The sequence below is a fragment of the Scyliorhinus torazame genome, chromosome 19 (genome assembly GCF_047496885.1).
Source record: "Scyliorhinus torazame isolate Kashiwa2021f chromosome 19, sScyTor2.1, whole genome shotgun sequence".
NCBI lineage: Eukaryota > Metazoa > Chordata > Chondrichthyes > Carcharhiniformes > Scyliorhinidae > Scyliorhinus > Scyliorhinus torazame.
The window spans coordinates 36,574,514-36,597,755 of record NC_092725.1 but is presented as its reverse complement, the minus strand read 5'-3'; the positions used below and the strand labels follow the sequence as shown (position 1 = coordinate 36,597,755).

The 23,242-nt window shown below is 49.2% G+C and overlaps 1 long non-coding RNA gene across 2 annotated transcripts in view; it reads left to right on the top strand.

Annotated features, from left to right (window-relative positions):
- The window catches only part of LOC140395903 (uncharacterized), a 67,408-nt gene extending 52,785 nt beyond the window's left edge, over positions 1 to 14,623 (top strand). For both annotated transcript variants that reach the window (XR_011936382.1, XR_011936381.1), the window contains exons 2-3: positions 12,537 to 12,611; positions 14,120 to 14,623. This is a non-coding gene — a long non-coding RNA (uncharacterized lncRNA). The remainder of the gene's footprint in view (positions 1 to 12,536; positions 12,612 to 14,119) is intronic.
- Positions 14,624 to 23,242: the final 8,619 nt, after the last annotated feature.

The window sequence follows — 23,242 nt, the reverse complement described above, 5'->3', positions numbered from 1 at the left end:
TCTTTTTATTTATTTATTTGCCTATTTATAACCAATGGCAATTTTTGCTCCTTGGCAAAGTTATTTAAAAAAGGTTTTAACAGTTTTCTTTTAAAACTTTAAATGTTTGAAAATTCAAATTGAATTACTGCAAGCTTAGTTCTGATCTCAACACAGAACTGAATTTAAGATTTGCTTAACACAAACTTGTATAACTTTTACAACTTAATTAATTATTTATCTTAACAATTTTTCTTTTAACAAGTTTTTCTTACATTCACGAAAATGTTGGCTGCTACCAATGAGGGAGCAGTTAGCTGCGGTGATTTATAGCGGAGCAAAGTCAACTGTCATCTCCAGATTTACACTTTTTAAAATGGTGTCAGTGAGTTTCTTTAAGTTTCTATTAATTCACAAATAAAATGAAATAAACATTATTCCAAGTAATTCAAACTTAAGGTTCTGGCAATTTCAATCAATTGCTTGCTAAAATAATTAACTGTTATCAAAGAGGTGGGGAAATCCACTGGTTTCCTTTAATTAATTCAAAAATTAACTTTGCTGGAGTTTCACTGACTCGAAAGGAAGGTAACCAATTACTGCCTGTTATCTCAAGGCCTGTGTGATAAGCACTGTCTGTAGTCTTTAACTTTGGCTGCTGTTAACCCTTTGAGAGACTTCTGCTTTAACTAACATGCAGCATCCAGTTCTATGGATGCGACTTTGTTTTAAAATTTTAAGGGTAAACAATTAATTGTCTGCAACTTGGAATAGGGCAGTTCCATTTATTAGTTCATTTATTCCTTGGGCAACTTTATATATTCTTCCCGCATTTGGGGTATTTGCCATGTTTACAGGTTTGAAAGCTTTCTATTTTAGGGATCACACCGTTTTTTCTCTGCTTTATTTTTAAATATTACTTTTTAATATTTATTATTTTTATGAGGATAGTAACATTGCCTCACGTTATGGGCGCCAACTGTCGTGGGTTTAGGTTATCCCGATCTGATAATACTCTATTACTAACCTATGCCGTAGATTAACCTATTAAAACCTGTTTTCCTGCCAAGACTCAGAATAGATCTCTCGAAGGAAGAATGCTTTTCCGGGTCTCAGACAGTTAAACAGGATTTCAGTTACTTTCTATAGGGAGAGCTCAGATTCGTCACTCATAACTAAATCGATACCTCTTGAGGTCGTGGGTCCTATCCTAAATGGGTGTCCAAGAATTCAACCTCGAGATTAATTTTTACACAGTATGATTTTAATTCAAGTATCTTTATTGTGAAAATACTACCAATAGATACATCCTGAATTGCAGAGTTAAAGTATAAGTGGACTAAACAGTCCTTCTAGTTATTTACTAACATACTAACTTCTCTCAATCGAATGAGATATCTAAACATGGCAAAATCCTTAAAACATCTCTATCAGTTTCTTAGTACATTTCTAAGAAGTCATTGCAGAACCATACTTACAACAGGTTTTGCCCGATGAGACAAGCTTCTTGAGAACTGACTGACTCTTGCCCTAAGAGGGGGGTGTGGTAGTATGCATTAGGGGTCATGTGGGACTGTGAAGCTGTGATGTCATTGGCTGACAGATCCCGGGTCCTGGTTGGCTGTTGATCTCTAGCTCCGCCCTGAAGGTGGAGTATAAGAACCAGGAGTTCTCCCCCGCAGGCCAGTCTGTTGCTGAACTGCAGGGAACAAGTCACGCTGAATAAAGCCTCATCGACTTCATCGCCATTCGTCTCTCGTGAGTCTTTGTGTGCTACCGGGGGTCAGAAAACGGAAGGAGAGAGAACTCTAGCTCTTCTGCTAAAATGCCTCCTCCTTTTATGCATGAAACTTGCTTATCGGTTCAGGAAGGCATTTGTTACCTTGGCATTTATTGTTGGTTAATTACCTATAGCCAAATGTCTAATTGGATGTACTATTACTGATAGATCTTTTAATGGTTGTAATGTCTGTGTAATTGTCCAGGGTTAGAACAAAGTACATAGAACAAAGAAATGTGCAGCATAGGAACAGGCCCTTCGGCCCTCCAAGCCCGTGCCTACCATGCTGCCCGACTAACTACAATCTTCTACACTTCCTGGGTCCGTATCCCTCTATTCCCATCCTATTCATGCATTTGTCAAGATGCCCCTTAAATGTCACTATCGTCCCTGCTTCCACCACCTCCTCCAGTAGCGAGTTCCAGGCACCCACTACACTCTGTGTAAAAAAAACTTACCTCGTACATCTACTCTAAACCTTGCCCCTCTCACCTTAAACCTATGCCCCCTAGTAATTGACCCCTCTACCCTGGGTAAAAGCCTCTGACTATCCAATCTGTCTATGCCCCTCATAATTTTGTAGACCTCTATCAGGTCACCCCACAACCTCCGTCATTCCAGTGAGAACAAACCAAGTTTATTCAACTGCTCCTCATAGCTAATGCCCTCCATACCAGGCAACAGTCTGGTAAATCTCTTCTGCACCCTCTCTAAAGCCTCCACATCCTTCTGGTAGTGTGGCGACCAGAATTGAACACTATACTCCAAGTGTGGCCTAACAAAGGTTCTATACAGCTGCAACATGACTTGCCAATTCTTATACTCAATGCCCCGGCCATTGAAGGTAAGCATGCCGTATGCCTTCTTGACTACCTTCTCCACCTGTGTTGCCCCTTTCAGGGACCTGTACACCTAGATCTCTCTGACTTTCAATACTCTTGAGGGTTCTACCATTCACTGTATATTCCCTACCTGCATTAGACCTTCCAAAATGTATTACCTCACATTTGTCCAGATTAAACTCCATCTGCCATCTCTCTGCCCAAGTCTCGAAACAATCCAAATCCTGCTGTATCCTCTGACAGTCCTCATCGCTATCCGCAATTCCACTAACCTTTGTGTCGTCTGCAAACTTACTAATCAGACCAGTTACATTTTCCTCCAAATCAGTTATATATACTACAAACAGCAAAGGTCCCAGCACTGATCCCTGCGGAACACCACTGGTCACAGCCCTCCAATTAGAAAAGCATCCTTCCATTGCTACTCTCTGCCTTCTATGACCTAGCCAGTTCTGTATCCACCTTGCCAGCTCATCCCTGATCCCGTGTGACTTCACCTTTTGTACTAGTCTACCATGAGGGACCTTGTCAAAGGCCTTACTGAAGTCCATATAGACAACATCCACTGCCCTACCTGCATCAATCATCTTTGTGACCTCCTCGAATAACTCTATCAAGTTAGTGAGGCACGACCTCCCCTTCACAAAACCATGCTGCCTCTCTCTAATACATCCATTTGCTTCCAAATGGGAGTAGATCCTGTCTTGAAGAATTCTCTCCAGTAATTTCCCTACCACTGAAGTAAGGTTCACCGGCCTGTAGTTCCCTGGATTATCCTTGCTACCCTTCTTAAACAGAGGAACAACATTGGCTATTCTCCAGTCCTCCGGGACATCACCTGAAGACAGTGAGGATCCAAAGATTTCTGTCAAGGCCTCAGCAATTTCCTCTCCAGCCTCCTTCAGTATTCTGGGGTAGATCCCATCAGGCCCTGGGGACTTATCTACCTTAATATTTTTTAAGACACCCAACACCTCGTCTTTTTGGATCTCAATGTGACCCAGGCTATCTACACACCCTTCTCCAGACTCAACATCTACCAATTCCTTCTCTTTGGTGAATACTGATGCAAAGTATTCATTTAGTACCTCACCCATTTTCTCTGGCTCCACACATAGATTCTAAGATATATTGGCAAGGGAGGGACTGGTTGGTGCCTGCCTCTTGTAAGGGTGACATTTTTTACAGTTATCAAAACAGACACTTTTGTGAGGGTGTTATCCTAAGTGTCAAGAGGTATATTTATGGAAAGATTTGTGTATCTATTTATCTGGAGAATTCCCTGTCCTTATATTTTGAATACTTCTCGGGAGGGGAGTTCATCTCAACGGATTTATGGTCTATCAAAGAAGAGTTTCTAACTGTTTGATACTAATATGTCATTGGAACCAGCTTGGAGTCTCTCCCATCAGGTGGTAACCTCTATCTGACCTTTGGCTGGAGTGGTTTTATTCCATCTTGACTTAGAATGCTGTGTATTACTGCCTTATTTTTAATCCAAATTCTGCGGTGAACGTGATATCCATCACACTGAACACAATACTCCAGGTGTGGCCTTACTAACACCTCATACAATTGCAGCATAAACTCCCTAGTCTTAAACTCCATCCCTCTTGCAATGAAGGACAAAATTCCATTCACCTTCTTAATCACCTGTTGCACCTGTGAACCAACTTTTTGCGACACATGCACTAGCACACCCAGGTCTCTCTGCGCAGCAGCATGTTTTAATATTTTATCCTTTAAATAGTAATCCCTTTTGCTGTTATTCCTACCAAAATGGATAACCTCACATTTGTCAACATTGTATTCCATCTGCCAGACCCTAGCCCATTCACCTAGCCTATCCAAATCCCTCTGCAGACTTCCAGTATCCTCTGCACTTTTTGCTTTACCACTCATCTTAGTGTCGTCTGCAAACTTGGACACATTGCCCTTGGTCCCCAACTCCAAATCATCTATGTAAATTGTGAATAATTGTGGGCCCAACACTGATCCCTGAGGGACACCACTAGCTACTGATTGCCAACCAGAGAAACACCCATTAATCGCCAATCTTTGCTTTCTATTAATTAACCAATCCTCTATCCATGCTACTACTTTACACTTGATGGCATGCATCTTTATCTTATGCAGCAAAAAGGCTTTCTGGAAATCCAGATATACCACATCCATTGGCTCCCCGTTATCTACCACACTGGTAATGTCCACAAAAAATTTCACTAAATTAGTTAGGCATGACCTGCCCTTTATGAACCCATGCTGCATCTGCCCAATGGGACAATTTCTATCCAGCTATTTCTTCCTTGATGATAGATTCCAGCATCTTCCCTACTACCGATGTTAAGCTCACTGGTCTATAATTACCCGCTTTCTGCCTATCTTCTTTTTTAAACAGTGGTGTCACGTTTGCTAATTTCCAATCCGCCGGGACCACCCCAGAGTCTAGTGAATTTTGGTAAATTATCACTAGTGCATTTGCAATTTCCCTAGCGATCTCTTTTGGCACGCTGGGATGCATTCCATTAGGGCCAGGAAACTTCTCTACCGTTAGCCCCATTAGCTTGCCTGTCACTACCTCCTTAGTGATAACAATCATCTCAAGGTCCTCACCTGTCAAAGCCTCATTTCTATCAGTCACTGGCATGTTATTTGTGTCTTCCACTGTGAAGACCGACCCAAACAACCTGTTCAGTTCCTCAGCCATTTCCTCATCTCCCATTATTAAATCTCCCTTCTCATCCTCGAAAGGACCAATATTTACCTTAGACACTCTTTTTTGTTGTATATATTTGTAGAAGCTTTTACTATCTGTTTTTATATTCTGAGCAAGTTTATTCATCTATCTTACTCTTCTTTATAGCTTTTTTAGTAGCTTTCTGTTGCCACTTAAAGGTTTCCCAGTCCTCTAGTCTCCCACTAAAATTTGCCACTTTGTATCCTTAGATACCCATGGTCAATTTTCCCTCTTTCTACCGTCCTTCCTTTTTGTTGGTATAAACCTTTGCTGTGCACTGTGAAAAATCGCTTGGAAGGTTCTCCACTGTTCCTCAACTGTTTCACCATAAAGTCTTTGCTCCCAGTCTACCTTAGCTAGTTCTTCTCTCATCCCATTGCAATCTCCTTTGTTTCAGCACAAAACACGAGTGTTTGATTTTACCTTCTCACCCTCCATCTGTATATTAAATTCCACCATATTGTGATCGCTCCTTCCGAGAGGATCCCTAACTATGAGATCATTAATCAATCCTGTCTCATTACACAGGACCAGATCTAGGACCGCTTGTTCCCTCGTAGGTTCCATTACATACTGTTCTAGGAAACTATCGCGGAGACATTCTATAAACTCCTCCTCAAGGCTGCCTTGACCGACCTGGTTAAACCAATCGACATGCAGATTAAAATCCCCCATGATAACTGCTGTACCATTTCTATATGCATCCATTATTTCTTTGTTTATTGCCTGCCCCACCATAATGTTACTATTTGGTGGCCTATATACTACTCCTATCACTGACTTTTCGCCTTACTATTCCTGATTTCCACCCAAATGGATTCAACCTTATCCTCCACAGCACCGATGTCATCCATTACTATTGCCCGGATGTCATCCTTAAATAACAGAGCTACACCACCTCCCTTACCATCCACTCTGTCCTTCCGAATATTTTGATACCCTTGGATATTTAACTCTCAGTCGTGACCATCCTTTAACCATCTTTCAGTAATGGGCACTAAATCATAGTCATTCACGATGATTTGTGCCATCAACTCATTTACCTTATTCCAAATACTACAAGCATTCAGGTGAAGTACACTTATGTTGGCTTTTTTACCTCTGTTTTGAATCTTAGCACCTCGATCAGTAACCTCTCCTAAGTTATATTTCCTCTTAACGTTTCTCCTAATTTTCCTTGTCGTTGAACTGATATCTTCATGTAATAACCTGCCATTAATGGTAACACTTACCATTAATGTTTTTACTTCCCGTTTTATTCCTTTTAGTATTCCTGGTCCTATTCACTGAGCTCCCCTCAGTCACTGTACCTTGTACTGTCGCTCTTTTTGATTTTTGACTATGGCTTCTCTGCTTTACACTTTTCCCTTTACTGCCTTTTGTTTTTGTCCCTGTTTTACTACCTTCCAACTTCCTGCATCGGTTCCCATCCCCCTGCCACATTAGTTTAAACCCTCCCCAACAGCTCTAGCAAACACGGTTCCAGATGGAACATTGGTTTCAGCCCTGCCCAGGTGCAGACCGTCTGGTTTGTACTGGTCCCACCTCCCCCAGAATCGGTTCCAATGTCCCAGGAATTTGAATCCCTCCCTCTTGCACCATCTCTCAAGCCACGCATTCATCCTATATATCCTGACATTCCTACTCTGACTAGCTCGTGGCACAGGTAGCAATCCTGAGATTACTACCTTTGAGGTCCTACTTGTTAGTTTAACTCCCAACTCCCTGAATTCAGCTTTTAGGACCTCGTCCCGTTTTTGACCTATATCGTTGGTGCCGATGTGCACCACGACAGCTGGCTGTTCAACATCCCACCCCAGAATGTCCTGCAGCCGCTCCGAGACATCCTTGACCCTTGCACCAGGGAGGCAACATACAATCCTGAAGTCTTGATTGCGTCCGCAGAACCGTCTGACTATTCCCCTTACGATTGAGTCCCCTGTCACTATAGCCCTGCTATTCTTCTTCCTGCCCAGCTGCTCAGCAGAGCCAGCCACAGTGCCATGAACCTGGCTGCTGCTACTTTCCCCTGGTGATCCATCTCCTTCAACAGTATCCAAAGCAGTATATCTATTTTGCAGGGAGATGACCGCAGGGGAAACCTGCACTGCCTTCCGACTCTTGCTCTGTCTTTTGGTCACCCATTTTCTATCTCCCTCAGTAACTTTCACCTGCGGTGTGACCAACTCGCTAAACGTGCTATCCATGACATCCTCAGCATCGCGGATGCTCCAAAGTGAGTCCATCAGCAGCTCCAGAGCCGTCAAGCGGTCTAACTGGAGCTGCAACTGGACACACTTCTTGCACGTGAAGGAACCAGGGTCAGTGGACGTGTCCCTGAGCTCCCACATCGCGCACGAGGAGCATGGCACGGGTCTGGGATCTCCTGCCATGTCTTAAACCTTAGGTCAACTTATACAACTACAATTCCAAAAAACGAAAGAAAGAATAAATAAATGAGACAATGAAAAGAAAAACTACTTACCAGGGAGGTTGTTTCTCACTCCTGGCTGTCTTCTCTCTGGCTCACTGGGAGTGAGCTACAAGTTGCTCTTTTTAAATTGGCCTGAGTTGACTCCCCTCCCCCACCTGCTTTTAGATCAAAGTAGATTAAAGTGACTGACACTTAACTGCCAACCAGTTATGTGAGTGGGTGGGGCAGCCCTTGTTAACCTACACTGCACAATACTAGATTAATTGAAATAAATTTAAACTCCTGAAATTTAAAAGGAACTGCCTTACTGGTTGGATTGGATTCAATTCCAAGGTATTCAATTCCCAGGATTCAATTCCCACCTAGGTTCAAATTCCCAGGTATTTAGGTAAACAATGCTCAGACAGACGTCCCGGTGCCAGAGAAGACTAAAACAAAGCAGACCAACGACCACCTAGGACACGCCCAGCAACCAGGGAACCCACCCCTCTTATTGTCCCGCGCTTGGGAGCAATCAGTCCAAGGCAAAACCACATTTATAAAACCTGATGAAGAGCAGGCAGACATGAATCCAGTTAAAGTGCACCAGAACTCCACATGGGTAAATGAGAGTAGGAACAGCCCACCCCAGCCCAAAGCTCACGAATGTTACAATTGTGGGCAGTTAGGACACTTTGCATGAGAATGCAACGCGCCCAAAAGCAGCAGAGAAACCAACAGACAGGCACCCTAAACAGGAATAGGCAAAGCCGATCTATAGTGTTGGCACCCGTTCAGAGAATGCAGACATGAACAGCACTGACTGACGGTGTTTGGGCTCCCCAACTTGGGTCTGTGACATTCTTTGGGACAAGTCCGGTAGACCGGTAGTAGCAGGCAAAGTCCGGGGACACCCCATAGAATTTCTTTGGGTCACAGGAGGGTCCCGCACCACACTCAATTCCTCCACGATGTTTCAACGAGACTCATGGCCCACAACAGACACCAGCACACTCAGCGGTTTTACTGGTCATTTACAACAGGGACACATCACAGCCCCTGTAGCGATACAAGCAAGACTGTGGCAGTTTGACTGGCTTTGTGAACGTTACAGGTCCCGACCCTAAACCCCAGAAGCAGTACGGATTTCCCCAGGAAGCAGAGGGAGAAATCTCCAAAGTAATAGAGAGATTGTTGGATCAAGGCGTACTCAGATCAGTAGCCTCCACAAACAACGCACCAATTTGGCCCATCAGGAAACTGGATGGATCATGGCGACCGACCATTAATTATCAGGAGCTGAACAAAGTAACCCCAGCAGCAGCCCCCACCGTAGCCACGAGTCCCGAGACCATGCTCAAACAGGGACTCCAGTCAAAAAAAAGTTCGGTTTTGGACATTAGCAACGGCTTTTGGTCCATTCCATTGGCTAAAGCGTGCCAGTACAAATTCCCCTTTACATTCCAGGGACAATATACATGGACGTGCCTTCAACAAGGCTTCCACAACTCCCCCTCCATTTTCCACCGACAGCTGGCAAATGGATTAGCAAAGTTTTACCGCCCCAATTGTCTGGTCCAGTATGTAGACGACTTGTTAGTACAGACAGACACAAAGGGAGAGCACATTTCGCTTCTCGCCGAACTCCTAGGGCTCCGAAGAGAAATTGGTTGTAAAGTTAACCCCAAGAAGGCCCAGATTTTGAAAGAGAAAGTGATTTACTTGGGAACAGTGATCACACATGGTAAATGAGATCGAGCAAAAGAGAATTGACTCGATCATCAAATTGCCCCTTCCCCACAGTGTCTCAGCCCTCCGGTCATTTTTAGGACTGGTTGGCTACTGCCGAAACCATGTTGACGGTTTCGCCACTAAAGCAAGGAACTTCCGACCTTCTCAAGAAACAGGCACCCTGGGAATGGCGTCCACAGCATACGGATGCCGTGGATGCTTTAAAAAGAGCACTCAGCACAGCCCAGCACTACAGGTCCCAGATCCACTTTCCCCGGACTCTATCGAAGTAGCAAGCACCGACCGAACCCTTTCGGCCGTGCTCCTCCAGGAACGCCATGACCAATTACGCCCCGTAGCATATGCCTCACGCGTGTTAGACCCCGTAGAGCAAGGATTTTCTGCCTGTGAAAGGCACCTGCTCGCAGCTTTTTGGGCAGTACAGTCCTTCGCCTAGATTACAGCACTCAACCCCATCACCATCCTCACAGAACACACCCCGACACAGCTATTATTAGACGGCTGACTTAAAGATGGCACAGTCAGCCAAATCCGCGCAGCCCGTTGGACCCTTCTTTTACAGGGACGGGACATTACAGTTAAAAGATCCAAGACCCACACCTTCCTTGCCGATAATTTGCAGTATGCAGGCACCCTTCATGAATGTGAGATCATCACCACAAAACACAACATAGGCCCATTTATCCCCAAAACACCCCCTAGGAAAGCAGGTAATACACCCCAGAGACCCCAGCCCACAGACACGTGCGCACCTCTGAAGATTTATGTGGATGGCTCCTCCACAGTTTTAAATGGAAAGAGAATCACCATATTTACATAGAGGACGCACAGGGACGCCGCTCGATGAGATTTCACTAAAGTTGCCAGGACACTTAGGCTCGCAAGGCAGCAGAACTGGCAGCGATCGCTTACATTGTAGACCACCCCGACTCATACCCGACCCCAGCAGATATCTATTCGGACAGCTTGTATGTCTGCAATAGTTTGAAGGAATTCCTACCCCTGTGGGAAACGAGAGGATTTGATTCCGCGGACGTTAAACCCCTACCCTCAGCCCCATTACTCTGCCATATCTTAGAGACAGTGAAGGGCAGAAAATATGGAATAATTAAGGTTATTCCATATTTCTTCCCCCCCTGGTAACGTTAAAGCAGATGCCCTAGCGAAGGCAGGCTCCAGGCATGGTTATTTTTGGATCCCTCCCCCCGAAAGCACCCCAGGACACGCAGTTCAGGTCTCACAGACCAATATTCAGGATCTTGGCACAGCGAAGGCACAGAAAGAGGATGAGAAACTCAGGGACATTTTAACGGGTACCTTCCCAGCCCAGTATGATAAATACAAGAATGCAATAGCCACACTTAAAGGATGGCATTTATATAGTTCCCAGCCAGGACAGGAACCAGATCATTTGTCAGTTCCATGACAATCATGGACACCAAGGTATTGAACCCACCCTAACCCCCCTCAGACCGCTCTGCTGGTGGCCTGATTTAAAAGCCGATGTTACCCACTACATAGAGAATTGCTTAATCTGTGCCCAGAAAAATCCGGACAGATATGTAAGAAAGGCTCAGCTTAGTCATACCCGGCCCGTTAATGGTCCCTGGACAAATCTACAGATAGACTATATAGGATCCCTACCTCCTTGCAGAAATGGTTATAAGTATGTGTTGGTGGCCATCGATACCTTCACAAAATGGGTGGTAGCATTTCCGTTGAGAACTAATACGGCCAAAACAGCAGCTAAAATACTAACACAGCACATCTTTACAAGATGGGGCCTCCCCTGTAGTATAGAATCCGATCAAGGCTCCCATTTCACAGGACGTGTAATGAAAAACGTCCTCACGATTTTCGGCATTGGACAAAAGTTTCACATAGTATACCACCCCCAGTCAAGTGGTATTGTAGAGAGGATGAACAGGACATTAAAAGCCACCCTCAGGAAAATGGTACAACAGCACCTGAGTTTCAGTTCTACCATTTGCTTTAATGTTTCTAAGGAACACGGTATCCACGTCCACAGGATACACCCCCCACACTCTCATGACCGGACGCCCCATGAAAGGGACACAGTATTTATTAGGACTGGATTTGGCCAGCCCCGCAGTCACTGCCCTCACGCATGAAAATGCTGTACAACAATTGATAGAGAACATAAAGGCAGCCCAACTTGCAGCAGCTGTGAGACTTGGGACCAGGAAGAAACAGAGCAAGGCTTGTTTCGACTAAACAGTACACGCCACATAGTTTGCAATAGGGCAGGAAGTGATGCTTTCCCGATACAACCCCAGTTCATTCATTTCCCCTAAATTCTCCGGACCGTACTCCATTTCGGACAAAGTCAGCCCCTCGGTACACAAGATTACATATCCCAAAGGCAAGTCTGCTAGGTTTCACATAAACCAGCTCAAGGCTTATGGCTCGCAGAATAGCCACATACATCACATCCTGCTCGCAGCAGCAGACGAGCATGCCCCGCCCACAGATGTTTTCCTACCCTCCCCCAACCAGTTCAGCCCGTCCTCAGACACGACTTCAACTCCACCCCCAGAGGCACGACTCCGCCTCTCCCTTCCCTCAACCAGCAGCGACAGCGATCACAATGACGAAAGCCACAACACAACACGTTACGATTATCCCCCTGTACCAGGCCCTACTCCCAGCAAATCCGAGCATGATTCCACTGCCCCCTTCGAGATTACATATATCAAAGCCCCTGACCCAGACCCACCGCCCGACGATTACGGATTGAAACCTAGTAGCTCCAACCTCTGCACACGATTCTGGCAATGAGACAATTCGTTCAGGCTCATCTGGAATGATGAAATGGACCCCAATTCACCCCAAGCAGCTTTAGCACGGTTACTACAGACAAGAGTTTGGCAACCGGGAGAAGATGATGACATAGAGTCTGACTCCCACCAAACAAAGCCCTTTGCAACCCTGTTCGCTATTGAGCAATGAGGTGTCCAGTGTTGCTCGTTGTGTCTTTACTTAATTTGCTCTGTTTTATAACCTTTGCTCTAGAGTCGCCAGGTATCTTTATGATACCACCACGAGGTTCAAGTTCAAGTGCTGATCATTAACTCAATGCACCAGTTAGTAAGTTTCAAATAAAACATATTTATTATACACAGTCAATCACTACTCATGTATAAAACACTCCTTACTAGATTATCTCTAACACTAAAAGGCCTATACTTAGCTTTGGAACTGGCCCACCAGGTCAAGGGAACAAATGGCCTTTCATTCGATTCTGAGTCTGCAGGCTTCAAAGCTGGTATCGACTGGTAGCTAGGAGCACCTATCTCATAGTGTGCATTGACTGGAGACTTACTTGGTTGGTGCAGCTACTAGACAGGTCACTATCAAGGGTTGTTTCGATCTGCTGAGAGACCCTGCCAAGAAGGACGAATTGAACTTGGGGACTCTATTTTATAGTCCCCAGGGGCTTCGCGCCCTTTTGGGTGGGCCCCGTACCTGGTTCCAAGTGATTGGACTAAGTTGTGATCACTTGGATCGATTTCTCCAATACTGGAGCTGTTCCCTGATCGCTGGGCGGTTCCTAAGTGTCCGTTGGCCTTCCTTTGTCTTGGCTCCTGCTGGCGCCGAGGAGTCTGGCTTGGCCTTGTTTATTTTAACTGTTTCCAATTGTTCCCGGGGATCGCTCATCAATATGTAGATGGTTGTTAGTTTCAGTGCTGTCTGGATTCCTGCAAGTTCTGATATACAGGAAACTTTGCACCTGCTTGTTTTTCCTGCGTTTGACTGAATTTCCCTGCATTCTTAGCGGATCTCCATTTTAAAGTCGGGAACTGGCCAACCCAGGTGGCTACACCAGATGATGGAAAAAAGGAACCGATGGAGAGATATGGTGTCCTTTCTGATGGAACCTACACCATGTTTGTTCGTTAGTGTTAATGTTAAGTTTTGTTTGTAAACTTGAAAATTTTTCACGGCGCCTTTAACCCCTGTCAGTTAATGGAACAAGTTTGTCCACAGACAACTGTTCAGAGGAACTAGTGTGTCAACAGAAACCAGTTCAGAGGAACTAGTTGTCAACAGAAACCAGTTTAGAGGTACAAGTTTGTTGACAGACACCTGTTCAGCCAGACAAGTTTGTCAGCAGACAACAAGGCAACCCCCACGATGACCACATTCTTACCCGTTCTTGCTGGTTGCTCAGGCAGTGGAGAAACGGCACTGGTCCCTGCCCTGCCTGAGGACCCCCCTCTGGTCAGCTACGCTCAGGTGGAGCACAAACGGCATTGATCACCGTCCTACCCGGTTCCACCCATTTCTTACCCGCACGCACCCCATTTTGGCATTTTTCGGTTCAAAACTCTTTTGTTTGTTTTTGGCAACCCTTAGGTTGCTTCCGTATGCTATTTACATCCTAAGACACTAGGATGGTAAATCGCACAGTCTGCGAGACAGCTCGCAGTATGTCAGTTTTCTCCGATGTCTTGTCGAAATATTCGGTTTAAAATAAAAATGAGGGAGTCACAGATGGTGACCAATTATAAAGGGAAATTGGTAATAAAGGACAGACAGACAGGCATACGAGATCTTAAGCAAGATAATAACAGATATTATGCTTGTGTCCTCAGAACTCCGGAACCTCAGGAACCCCAGAGGAAGACAAAGAAGTAGACAGAAAACGGAAAGATGAAGACTACCTCCATCTTTTTCACCTGGATCTTAGCGGGATCCCTTCAGTTGCGCACAGGCGCTACCCTCCTGACCCCTACCACACAAGCCATGAATGATTCCCATCCCCGCAATACACAGAACCCCCAGATAGTTAGCCCCGCGACAGTTAACAATACCCCGACCTGGTGTGATAGGTTTATCACCTGGTATTCACTATCGTATGTAGTAGAAGCCCTCTTAGTACTGGCGATACTTTGCAGTGTCGTGCAGACACTTAGGCTCTCCTTCACCATTTTCTGATCCTATCGCTCTCGCACCCCGGTATACACGTTTAGGTCCCCAATTTTCAGACTTCACCAAACCCCCAAACCCCTTGACATGAATTAAAGTGCATTTCTCTTTATGTATTCTGTTAAATAAAGAAATGTAAACCTCTGTGCCTGACTGCCAGGCCAGATAAATTTGTGTGCTGCTATTTTGTACAGTTTAAGATGTTATAGATTATTTTTGGGATTGTTTGAGTGAGGAGAGTTTATTGAGGATAGTTAGAGATTCCAGTTTTTTTTATTTTTCTGTAATGCATGCATTAATGTCATAGCGCCCCGTAGAGTTTTATAATAATGTATGTATTTAAAATGATTTGGGTAAAATTGTGTTTCATAGGATAGGGCAGAGCAGAGCCTGATTATGGGTGCCCCGTTTGGTCAGAACGAAGACGACGCAGTAATGTGACCCTTCACGCTTCGTCATAGTTTGAGGATAAGTTTTAGCACTGAGGTGAGGACCTGGAGAATGGTGAATCTGTGGACTTCACTACCACAAAAATGTTGACGTGAAAACATTGTAATTTCAAGAAGGAATTAGATATAGCCCTTGGGATTAACAGGATCAAGGAATATGGAGGAAGGCGTTATCAGGGTGATTTGAATTGAACTTGATGATCAGGCATGATCATAACGAATGGTAGAGCCTGCTCGAAGCGCCGAATGGTCTCCGCCTGCTTCTATTTCTCTGTATATTTCTTTGTAAACTTCAGAATTCACACAACAGTCTAACGTATCCCATAACATTTATTTTAAGGATAGCTCCACATCTGAGTATAAAATATATGTTCTTGACCTCATTTAAAGCAGGATACTAAAAGGTGTCGGGCCAGAAGCAGGTTCAGGTTAATTTATTCTCTTTGCCAGTTGTATTGATGCACTTACAGAGTTTCCATTCGTGAACACGAATTCAGATAGCTCAAGAGAACTCGTTCCCAGGTGATTCCTCACTCTAAGTCTAGATTGGTGACCTGGGGTAGGTGACCTTTATTCTGCTGTGTTGTCCTTAGACGGGTAATCATCTCGCCTCTGGAACTCGCTCTCTGAAATATCACTGGATGCTGATTCAGTGGCAAAGTGTGATGGAAAGAGAGAATTGGGAGCGCAAGTATGACTGTTTTAAAGAGCTGCCAGAGGCACAAAGAGTCGAATAGTTTCTTTTTTTTCTTAATTTTTATGTGAAATTCAGCAACGTATTCCTGCAAAGGTTTGTAAGTTCAGAATCATTCAAATCTGCCAGTGACCTTCATAATACTTGATTTCAGTTTGTTTTCTACTCAGTTGGTGAACTGTCCCCTCAGCAAGTTAGCGACGGGGCCTCCCTGAGACATCGGTGCTTGATTATTAACTGCAGAACAATTCATGTGTACACATAAAAAGCTCCACTGCTTCAGCTATTCATTGTGAATCTGTGGAGATTGAAAGAAAACACTGTTTTTGCAACGTATCAGGTATTGAAGGAGTCAGGTATTGAGATGTACAAGTCTCTATTCAGAGGCTTGTACATCTTGTGCTCCACAAAAAAGCACATTGCCGTCTTCTGGTACCCGTACCTTTAGAGATATCGAGCCAAACTTTCAGATTCTAATAAATCATACAGTCCGAAAACTTAATAATTATAAACACCTCATAGTTGTAATGCGAGGCAGAGATGAAGGGGAAAGTGGGGATTATGAGATGGATGGATGCACACACATTTATACAGGAACTTTAACCAGAACGTTGCAAAGTGCAGCAAACCTCACAGTCCAAGGAAGGGAGTTTAAAAATTACCGGCTCTACGTCCTTCCCCACCTCTGCACGGCCACACTCCTGGGTTTAGACTTCCAGTGTAATCTCCAAACTCTACCCTTCAAATTCGGCGGCCCTATACCCCCCCTCACTGTCTGCGGCCTCGCGACCCTCAAGGTCGATCCGCCGTCCCTGTTTGCGAACCTCACCCCTGATTGCAAACCCGTCGCCACCAGGAGCAGACGGTACAGTGCCCAGGATCGGATATTTATTCGGTCAGAGGTCCAAAGGCTACTGAGGTAAGGAGTCATTGAAGCTAGCAACAGTCCCTGGAGAGCTCAAGTAGTCGTGGTAAAGACCGGGGAGAAGCATAGGATGGTCATCGACTACAGTCAGACCATTAACAGGTTTACGCAGCTGTACGCGTACCCTCTCCCCCGTATAGCCGACCTGGTAAACAGGATCGCACATTACAAGGTTTTCTCCATGGTGGGTCTTAAGTCCGCCTATCACCAGCTCCCCATCCGCACTAGTGACCGCAAATACACTGCCTTTGAGGCAGATGGGCGGCTCTATCACTTCTTAAGGGTTCCCTTCGGTGTCACCAACGGTGTCTTCCAGTGTGAGATGGGCCGAATGGTTAACCGGTACAGTTTACGGGCAACATTCCCGTATCTCGATGATGTCACCATCTGCGGCCACGACCAGCAGGACCACGACACCACCCTCCGAAAATTTCTCCAGACCGCAAAAATCCTTAACCTTACATACAACAAGGATAAATAAGTGTTTAGCACCGACCACCTAGCCATCCTCGGCTACGTAGTGCGAAATGGAGTTATAGGCCCCGACCCTGAACGCATGCGCCCCCTTATGGAGATCCCCCTCCCTCACTGCTCCAAGGCCCTGAAACGTTGCCTCGGGTTTTTTACCTACTACGCCCAGTGGTTCCCCAACTACACAGACAAGGCCTGTCCCCTGATCCAATCCACAGTTTTCCCCCTGTCGATAGAGGCCCGCCAAGCCTTCAGCCGCATCAAAGCAGACATTGGAATGGCCACGATACACGCCATCGACGAGTCCCTCCCTTTCCAGGTTGAGAGCGACGCGCCTGACGTAGCTCTGGCGACCACCCTCAACCAAGCGGGCAGACCCGTGGCCTTCTTCTCACGCACCCTCCATGCTTCCGCAATCCGCCACTCCTCAGTCGAAAAGGAGGCCCAGGCCATAGTAGAAGCTGTGCGGCATTGGAGGCATTACCTGGGCGGCAGGAGATTCACTCTCCTCACTGACCAACGGTCGGTTGCTTTCATGTTCGATAATGCACAGTTGGGGCAAGATAAAAAACGATAAGATCTTGCAGTGGAGGATCGAACTCTCCACCTACAACTACGAGATCTTGTATCATCCTGGGAAGCTAAACGAGCCTCCTGATGCCCTGTCCCGCGGCACATGTGCCAACGCACAAGTGGACCGCCTCCGAGCCCGCCACGAGGACGTCTGCCACCTGTGGGTCACTCGCTTTTTCCCCTTTATCAAGACCCGCAACCTGCCCTACTCCATCGAGGAGGTCAGGACAGCCACCAGGGACTGCCAAAATCTGCGCGGAGTGCAAACCGCACCTCTACCGGCCAGAGAAAGCGCACCTGATAAAGGCTTCCCGTCCCTTTGAACGCCTCAGCATGGACTTCAAAGGCCCCCTCCCCTCCACCGACTTCCTGAATGTACTTCCTGAATGTGATTGACGAGTACTCCCGGTTCCCATTCGCCATCCCCTGCCCTGACATGACCGCAAACACCGTCATCAAGGCCCTCCATAGCATCTTTGCACAGTTCGGGTTCCCCGCTTACATACACAGTAATAGGGGGTCCTCCTTTATGAGCGATGAACTGCGTCAATTCCTGCTTACAAGGGCATCGCCTCGAGCAGGACGACCAGTTACAACCCCCGGGGTAACGGACAGGTAGAGAGGGAGAATGAAACGGACTGGAAGACCGTCCTACTGGCCCTACGGTCCAGGAATCTCCAAGTCTCCCACTGGCTGGAAGTCCTCCCGGATGCCCTCCACTCCATCCGGTCACTGCTCTGTGCCACGACCAACCAAACACCTCACAAACGTCTCCTTGTCTTCCCCAGGAGGTCCTCCTCCGGGACCTCGCTCCCGACCTGGCTGGCAGCTCCCGGACCCATCCTGCTCCGAAAACACGTGCGGGCGCACAAGTCGGACCCGTTGGTCGAGAGGTTTCATCTTCTTCATGCTAACCCCCAGTACGCCTACGTGGCGTATCCCGACGGCCGACAAGATACGGTCTCCCTACGAGACCTGGTGCCCTCCGGATCCCCACGCACACCCCAGCCACCAGTCCCACCCTCCCTCCCACCAGTGCACCTTACAGGAGGATCGGTCCTTCCGCCGGCCCCGTCTATGCTCCCCCACCCACCGACGCACCCCGCAGACGCTCCCTTGCCAGGTCAACCGTTTTCCCTACCAGCGCCATCTAGGAGTGTTGAAGCTGCCACAGAGATCGAGGCCACGCTCCCGGAGTCACAGACGCCCGAGCCTCCACGGGAGTCACCACCGAAGCTTCGACATTCACAGAGGATGACCAAGGCCCCTGATCGACTGATTGCTTAATTTTAAAGTATATAGTTAATTATGAATCTGTAAATAGTTACAAAATGCTGTACGGAGGTATTACGGTACCTCCATAACTATAAACTCTACCACGTTACCATATTGTAATATCAAGCCACCACCCACGCCGTTTGACATGTCCTCCCGTGGGGCCTGGTGGTTCCTCATCTCTGCAGCGTCTGCTAGCCTCCACGTGGGTGACTGTCCTGTCCTCGTCCACCCCACTCACCTCCAGGGCATGCTCCTCGAAGGAGGTGAGGATCCTCAGATCCGGCACTCCTCCACCAGTCTGGGCCCTCTCCCACCAATTATGGGAGAGCTTTTCCTGAGTGGACACAGAGAGGGCACCGTTAGCCCCATGTGTGGTTCACAATTGTGGAGGGGGGGGGGTGGGAGGTAGGGTTGGGGTGGAGGGAGGGTTTGAGGGGTAGGGGGATGGAGGGAGGATTGGGACACACCTGGAAGGATGCTCCGTTGGGGGGTTAGGGGTGTGATGTTGGTGTCGACTCACTCTGGCTGTCTGGTGTAGGTCATTGACCTTCTTCCAACACTGGAGGCCAGTCCTCCTGGTCACACTGCCAGAGCTGATTGCTGCCGTCACCAGTCCCAGGCAGCTCTGGCTGCCTTGTGGCTCACCCTCCGGGACCCTGGGTGGAAAGGACATCCTTCTTGGTCTCCACCGCGCCCACAAGCCTCCCAAGTCAGCATCCCTGAATCTTGGGGCTGGTCTCCTCGGCACCATTGTTCTGGGCTTGCTGGGGTTGGCTGGGCAAGATCAGCTTAAGTGCTGCTCAACTTTGTTAGCGGGGGAATGGCAAGCGGGGTTGGCAAATCAGCTGGCAAGCTGGCATTCGGGGATGGGAGCTCGTGAGGCCCCGTGAAGTGGACCAAGTAATGTTGAATAATGTTGCCCACTGCGCCACAACAAGCACTGGGAAGTACGCAGAAATTCCCACTCGCTACAGCACATGGAAACTTTTCCGGAGAATCGTGTCCACAGTTACAGATTAAGGTTCATGTATGTAAGCTCGCTGTGTAACTAGGACACATGGTTACAGAAAAACGGTCATGTATATCATCACTTTCGGATCTAATTGACTCCATCCGGCCAGTTTAAAAGCTGCCTGCTCTCACAGGATCCATCCTCCGCATGTCATAGACTGCCTGATGTCACTGGCACCATCCTCCCTGGGTTACATACTGTCCGATCTCACGGACTCAGTTCTCCGCTTGGTTACACACTGTCTGATCTCACTGGCAGTATCCTCCCCGGGTTACACACTGCCTGATGTAAATGGCTCCATTCCCGCTGGATTACACACTGTCTGATCTTACTGACTCTATCAACCCGGGTTACACACTGTCTGATCTCACTGGCTCCATCTTCCCCGGATTATAAATTCATAAATTCATAAAATATACAAGCAGAATTAGGTTGATATGTTCCTCATCTGTTCCCTACAATGTAACTGACCAAGAGCTGGATTGCAAAATCAGCCAGAGCATCTCCTCCTAGCACACATGACCTAGGAGTGGGAGTCGGCAATTTAGCCTTCCAAGCCTAAACACCCTCAATGTGATCATGGCCGATCCCATCCTGGCCACAAAATAAACATCCTGCCCGTTCTCCACTGACTGATCTCACTGAATTAAACCTCACCGGTTACACGCTCTAATCGCACTGGCCCCACCGTACCGGGTTACACACTGTCTCATATCACTGTTTCTATCATTCCGAGTTTACAAACATTCTACTCTCACTGGCTCCATGATCCCCATATTACGCACTGTCTGATCTCGCTACATCTAACTTCACTGGGTAACACTGGCTCCATATTCCCAGGTTACTCATGGCCTGATCTCACTGGCTCCATCCTACGCGGGTTACTCACTGTCTAATTTAATTGACTCCATCATCACCGGCCTGCACGTTGTCTGATCCCACTGGCACCATCTTCCCCGATTATACACAGTCTGATTTCACTAACTCCACCCTCCTCGGGATAGACAATGGGCTGGATACTCCGATTTTGAGCCTGATTGTGGAGGATGTGTCGCGTTTTATGTGGAAACAAATTGGCACTGCCAATCAGTATCCTGTGACCAGTGAGGTGCTAGCAGCCATGCTGCGAACCGCCCCCCCCCGGCTCCCATGATATAAAAGGCTGGAGAATGTCTGGGCCCATGGCAGCGCATGGTGAGATAACCTGCAGCGGTCACGCGGTAAAACATGGTGCCAGCCGTGCGCAGACCCGATCTGCCAGATAGTGTCCCCCGGCTCACCCTGGCCACCAGGCACCAAGTCCCCCTAATCCTTGCGGAAGCCCCGCCGGCCAGCAGCATGGTTCCCGCCCGACTGTGGCTGCGCTGGACACAGTATGCAAACGCCATGCCGGGTTCCTGAAAGCTGACACCTGGGGCGTCATTCTCCGACCCCCCGCCGGGTCGGAGAATGGCCGTTGGCCGCCGTGAATCCCGCCCCTGCCCCCGCCGAAGTCTCCGAAGGGAGAAAAGTCGGCGGGGCGTTAATGGCGCCGCTGCCGCGGAGAATGTCACGGGTCTGCGCAAGGCAGTCGATTTTCGGCCTGCCGATATTCTCCCTTCCGGATGGGCCGAAGTCCCGTCGACGTGATGACCGTTCTTGTCGACGTCAATCAAACCTCCTTTTCATCGGCGTGACCCGGTGCTCCAGGCTCACGCCGACCAGCGAGGAGGTGAGTGACGGCCTGGGGGGTTGGCTCTGGGCAGGAAATGGCGTGGCCGCAGACTGATTGCGTGAGGAGAGGTGTGTCTCGGCTTGTGTGTGTGTGCGGCGGGGGGGGGGGGGGGGTGGTTAGAGTAGGCTGGGCTCCGGGGGAGTGCCGGGGGGGGCCCATGCCGGGGTGGAGGTTGGGGGTTGTGGAGGGGGTCCGTGCCGGGGTGGAGGTTGGGGGGGGGTCCGTGCTGGGGTGGAGGTTGGGGGTTGGGGAGGGGGTCCGTGCCGGGGTGGAGGTTGGGGAGGGGGTCCGTGTCGGGGTGGTGGTTGGGGGGGGGGTCCGTGCTGGGGTGGAGGTTGGGGGTTGGGGGGGGTCCGTGCTGGGGTGGAGGTTGGGGGGGGGTCCGTGCTGGGGTGGAGGTTGGGGGTTGGGGAGGGGGTCCGTGCCGGGGTGGAGGTTGGGGGGGGGGTCCGTGCCGGGGTGGAGGTTGGGGGTTGGGGAGGGGGTCCGTGCCGGGCTGGAGGTTGTGGAGGGGGTCCGTGCTGGGGTGGAGGTTGGGGGGGGGGTCCGTGTCGGGGTGGAGGTTGGGGGGGGGGGTCCGTGCTGGGGTGGAGGTTGGGGGTTGTGGAGGGGGTCCTTGCTGGGGTGGAGGTTGGGGAGGGGGTCCGTGCCGGGGTGGAGGTTGGGGGGGGGTCCGTGCTGGGGTGGAGGTTGGGGAGGGGGTCCGTGCCGGGGTGGAGGTTGGGGAGGGGGTCCGTGCCGTGGTGGAGGTTGGGGGGGGGGTCCGTGCTGGGGTGGAGGTTGGGGGTTGGGGAGGGGGTCCGTGCCGGGGTGGAGGTTGGGGGGGGTCCGTGCTGGGGTGGAGGTTGGGGGTTGGAGAGGGGGTCCGTGCCGGGGTGGAGGTTGGGGGGGGTCCGTGCTGGGGTGGAGGTTGGGGGTTGGGGAGGGGGTCCGTGCCGGGGTGGAGGTTGGGGGGGGGGTCCGTGCTGGGGTGGAGGTTGGGGATTGTGGAGGGGGTCCGTGCCGGGGTGGAGGTTGGGGGGGATCCGTGCTGGGGTGGAGGTTAGGGGTTGGGGAGGGGGTCCGTGCCGGGGTGGAGGTTGGGGAGGGGGTCCGTGTCGGGGTGGAGGTTTGGGGGGGGTCCGTGCTGGGGTGGAGGTTGGGGGTTGGGGGGGGTCCGTGCTGGGGTGGAGGTTGGGGGGAGGTCCGTGCTGGGGTGGAGGTTGGGGGTTGGGGAGGGGGTCCGTGCCGGGGTGGAGGTTGGGGGGGGGGTCCGTGCCGGGGTGGAGGTTCGGGGTTGGGGAGGGGGTCCGTGCCGGGGTGGAGGTTGGGGAGGGGGTCCGTGCCGGGGTGGAGGTTGGGGGGGGGGTCCGTGCTGGGGTGGAGGTTGGGGAGGGGGTCCGTGCCGGGGTGGAGGTTGGGGGGGGGTCCGTGCTGGGGTGGAGGTTGGGGAGGGGGTCTGTGCCGGGGTGGAGTTTGGGCGGGGGTCCGTGCTGGGGTGGAGGTTGGGGGTTGGGGAGGGGGTCCGTGCCGGGGTGGAGGTTGGGGAGGGGGTCCGTGCCGGGGTGGAGGTTGGGGAGGGGGTCCGTGCCGGGGTGGAGGTTGGGGGGGGGGTCCGTGCTGGGGTGGAGGTTGGGGAGGGGGTCCGTGCCGGGGTGGAGGTTGGGGGGGGGTCCGTGCTGGGGTGGAGGTTG